Source organism: Lepeophtheirus salmonis, chromosome 2 (assembly GCF_016086655.4).
Source record: "Lepeophtheirus salmonis chromosome 2, UVic_Lsal_1.4, whole genome shotgun sequence".
NCBI classification, from domain to species: domain Eukaryota; kingdom Metazoa; phylum Arthropoda; class Copepoda; order Siphonostomatoida; family Caligidae; genus Lepeophtheirus; species Lepeophtheirus salmonis.
This window is the reverse complement of record NC_052132.2, coordinates 40,718,091-40,723,197: the sequence shown is the minus strand read 5'-3', so window position 1 is coordinate 40,723,197 and position 5,107 is coordinate 40,718,091. Positions and strand designations below refer to the sequence as shown.

At 32.3% G+C, this 5,107-nt stretch overlaps 1 pseudogene; it reads right to left on the bottom strand.

Moving 5' to 3' along the window:
* Positions 1-1,096: 1,096 nt before the first annotated feature.
* Positions 1,097-2,188, bottom strand: LOC121113740 (uncharacterized; annotated as a pseudogene).
* Positions 2,189-5,107: the final 2,919 nt, after the last annotated feature.

Genomic DNA, 5,107 nt, shown 5'->3' with positions numbered 1-5,107 from the left:
TTGCAATAAAGCCATTAAAATATAAAAAAGAGTAAATATGAGTACAAAAGACACAGGCAGTATTATGCATGTAGTAAATTTTCTGTTTTTTAAAGGGTTAAAGCTATATTTCATGTAAATTAATATTCATTTTGCGTTGAACTATTTGCATTTTGTACTTGTAGGTAACAGACTGGGAACTTGAGAATTGAGATTCGACTTAGACCCGATTCCGTACTTTGAAGATTTGACTTGATCTCAAATTTAAATATTTTATAATCGACATGCACTATCAAGTTAAGACTCGAGACTTTACTGTACTTGTATATATTTTTTAACAATTTTTCTCACAATCATTTATATTTTAGCTAGTATTCATAATGAACCAATAGTAGCTTAGAGATAGTTGCAGGACAATATAAATGTGTCACATTTTATTATGTGTATAAGCCTTATTTTCACTTTGTTTAAATTATGAATGATTTAAATACGAAGATAAGTCAAGATAGGGTCCCAGTCAATAATTCCCAAGGAATCCTACCAATACTCATTACAAATATGTGACGGATAAGAAGTTCTTTAGCACATTAAAAAAAAAAAAACAATGTTTCACCAAAAAATCCAAAATAGTGTATTCTTTGATTTTAAAACCACAAATTTATCATCGAAAATAACCTTGGAATTTATGAGTTATTTAATCAGGTCCTACAAAAAAAATATTATGTATACCTGTACTAAAATTGAAAATCATGGATTTTATGGATAAAAAGAATATGAGCATATATGAAAAAATAAACTTGGAGATGTTCTACGCAAAAAAACAAAACAAAAAAAAACACCATTTTAAAAGTCCCCTTAGAGATTATTCTAAATATAAGCCAATTCCCGATTAATTCTTATATTATTATTAATATTTTATAAGCAATATCCTAAATGTAGTGGTATAAAGTTTTTACATTTTTAAATGTAAAAAAATGAGAAAAAACTACTAACTTTGGTTTAATTTGTTTTTGTTTGATTTATGAGTATGTAGATATATGCATATAAAAAACCTAACCCTGTGACTTAGGTTAAAAATTGGGGTAAGGTTCTATAATTAAGCTATTTTTATAGAAAATAGTTTTTCTATCCTTTGGATTATATTTCGTCTATGTTCATCTCAAAATATTATATATTACAATAGAGACAGGTACTGAATGAATATCTCCTTATCATCAGAGATCAAAATCTTTGATTAGTTTTGAATTGATGCGAATAACATTTAATCCCAGTCTCCACCAGCGGCAACAGCCTCATCAAAGGTTTTTTGGAACTCAGCCTTGGCAGCAGCAACTTCAGGGGTGTCAGGAATTTGTTTTCCTTCGAAAACTGGAGCGGGAGCTTGGACAAGGGGTTCAGCTTCGGGAACAGCTGGGGCAACTGGCAATCTAGAGTCGACAGTTCTGAATCCAAGACCATCAGCAACATAGGAGACCGATTGCAAAACACCGTTGGCATCAACATATTGATATCCTCCAGCAACACCTCCATAGGTATTACCATGTTCGTGCTTAGCGGAGTTGATGTTGGAGTATCCGAACTTGAGGTTGCCGAATTCATCTTGAGAGTGGAATTGAGAGCTGGCAGGGTAACCGTATCCGGCAGCATAAGGAGCAGCATGGGGGGGCAACGTATCCTGCAGCATAGGGAGCAGCATGGTGGGCAGCGTATCCAGCGGCATAGGGAGCAACATGGTGAGCAGCGTATCCTGCAACGTAGGGAGCAGCATGATGGGCAGTATATCCACCGACATAAGGTGCGGCATAAGGAGTAGTGTAAGCGTAGTCTAAACCTTTTTGGGTGCTTCGATTGTTTCTACTTTAAGTTCGGTCTTTTCTGGGGCGGGGATCTTGACAGCAGGGACAGCATATGGAGCATATCCGGGATAACCATATCCATGACCACCAACGTAGGGGCTAAGGTATGAGGCTTGGGATGATCCAATGACCAAGAGGACTGCTAAAGCCGTCTAGAAAATAAAAAATTATATATAATCGTTTGTTAAATACATTTATATTCTATTGCTTACAAAAGATTTCATATTGGAATGTTATTTTTTGAGATGCTAAACGAATGAGTGTATGATCACAACTGACTTTAAGCTTGGATTTTATTCACGAAGATAACTAATAATTACATTACATACTGACTCTCTACAAATGAGTGCGGAGTACATACTATTTACTTCAAGTAGTATATTCTATACAAGGACTCCACCCTATCAGGTTTGAGATATATTTTGTTCATTTTTCTTTATTTTGTAAAAATGAAAGTCTTTGATTTTGAATTTTATATTTTAGTATGTTTTGAGAGAGGATATGTGTAAAAGAAAGAAAGTTTACAAAATAGATAAATTTGTATCATCCTTTTTCTTTCTTCTCTTTGTTATCTATTAAGTTTACAAATACCCATAACATATTATTTTTTCCAAAAAAATGAAATATATATATATCCCTCTCCTTACATATAACGTTAAAATTTATACTTTTGTATAAGTTTTCAATAAATAGGTATGTATGTACAAATATTTTTTGAGAAGTTATCTTTTAATTGGGAACGTTTCGGATTTTCCAATGATGTATAACTTAAATTGACAAATATTTTCGTATAAATTTTAAATTTTTATTGTTCATAGATCAAAAACTTTCAATACAGAATTTCATAACATACATAGTTCTTGAATAGTATTATAATACAGTCCAGAATTTCTAGGCCAAAAAATTAAATAAAAATCATATGTTAAACGAAATTAAAATTAATGTATGTTGTATGATTTCCTAGCTTCTTTTTATAACACATTCTTGAAATGTTTTGAATTTGAGATTTTAGTTTCTCACAACGTCACTAATACGTTTATCAAATACAACAATGGATAGGTATTGAACAATTGAAACAAATTATGTTGTTTAAAATTTTCTAGCAAAAAATGCATGATCTTGACCTAATTCTCGAAAAATGTGCTTCATAAAGAAGGTACTTCTTCTATCAATATTGGTTTTGAACGATATAAAAAAGATCAAAGTAAAAACATACACATACTATGCTTAATAACCCGAAATCGAAGTGTTTAATGCTTGGTAGAGTAAAATGGCCGTTTTCAAGCCTGCTTAAGGAAGTTGAAAAACATAAGCTATAGTGAGCCGTAGTACCCTCTATACAGAAAAAGAACAATTAGTCGTATGTGTCGTTCCTTTTGCCGCTATAATTAATTTACAGACTTATGGCATTCTGTCTGTTACTTTCAAATTCTGTTTGATATCATTCCAAGCAGTCTTTAAAATGTTTCATAACTTTATCATACTTGCAGGGGACTTTTCCTGAACTTTTCTGTCTAGATGTTCCCAGTATAGCTTTATTGGGCTCCAATGAGGAGATTGAGCTGTCCATAGTAAAATTAATAAGATGTGATAGGTTGATTTCTTTTTCAATAAGTTTTTGCAGAGCTTGGATTTATGTATTGGCGCGTTGGTTCGTTGAAAAACAAACTTCCTTCCAATTAATCTCTGTCCAGAAGGCTAATTATACGTCGTTATGATAGAAGGATAACCATTCTGCTTTAGAATGCTTCTCTTGTATATACGTATACAAACTTTACCTGCCAGAAAAAACATAACATACGAAATTAAGCCTGCCGAAAAAAAAAACTGGATTTTTCAAGACAAATAATTAAAAAAATATTTTTATTTTATTGTATTTATAGTTAAATTAAAAAATATGGATAAAGTCATACATATTGATGAAAATGACGAAAAAGTATTATTTTCCAAACTTTTTTTGTCCAAAGTATATGAGTCTTCAGTCAACAAGAAGTTTGAGGCTTTTTTGAATATTAGGGAATTGTGTGAGCGTATAAATCACATTATTAGACAAAATGACAAATCTTCTGGATTGGCATGCATTTTGTTTTTTTATTAAGAGGTTTCTTCCTTAAGTCACTACTGTTTCCAATCCAACACAAAGTAGAGCAATTTGATTAAACAGATCCATATAAACTAGGACTTGTTGTTGATCAGTTGTATGTTCAGTGGAAAATACAGCAAACGAGTTCTATAAATGAGACAGACAAATAATTTGTAATTATCCTCAACTTTTGTAGAACTTGCGCCAGGAGATCATTTCAATTTTTCCATGATATAAAAATTACCTATTGAAATCGAAATGAAGAAGGTATCTACGTTATCCTAATTTTACATATTTCATTTATAGATATAAGTTTATATAGAAGTTTTCTGTAGTTTCATTATTTTCATGTTGAAGAAGAAAATATAACATGGATTTAAGTTTTCATCTAGGAAATAAATAATATGAGCATATCAGCTCTTTTGTAAGTAAATGTTCAATTACAGCAGGGTTGGGCAACCTTTTCAAGAGCTCGGCCATTTTTCAGAATTCAACAATTGTCGGGCCCGCGCCACAAAACCCTTATTGTGCATGTTTTGCTTTTATTTAAATTTGAAGCAATACCATATACAACTTGTATGTATTTTATTTATGAATGACAGGAGATATTAAATGCATAATTTTATAATATTCATAGTTTGTAAGGAGCTTGATGTTGGATGTTTTTAGGCAATTGGTGAATGTTTGGTTCTATTATTGATGTGCACAGACGCAAACTATGCAGCAGATGACTGTCAGTTAGATTGTTCCTCAGTTCTTTAGCACTGTGGTTCTCCTGGTATATGATGCAATGAACTGCAATAACATCTGATTTAACTCACGTACTTTGGCAATGAGACCATTGTAACAGACAATCATAGATGGTGTACCAACTGTACATAGTGATGCACATTTCCTGAAGTCCTCAATTCCCACTTTCTGTAGTGATGCTTCAACAACTTCAAATATATCTACACCTCTTGTAGTGCCTTTCAACGGGTTCAAGTCAAGCAGTTCTTCAGCTACATTGAAATCCTTCCATACAGCTCGAATAAATACAGCCAGCTGTGCAGTGTCTCTGATATCTGTACTCTCATCTAATGTGAGCATTCAATATCACTTAGCTTCACCATTAATTGATATGCTATGTCTGGGCCCATATCTCCTACTCGTCTGACTATAGTGCGGTGTGAAAGAAATACATCTAACA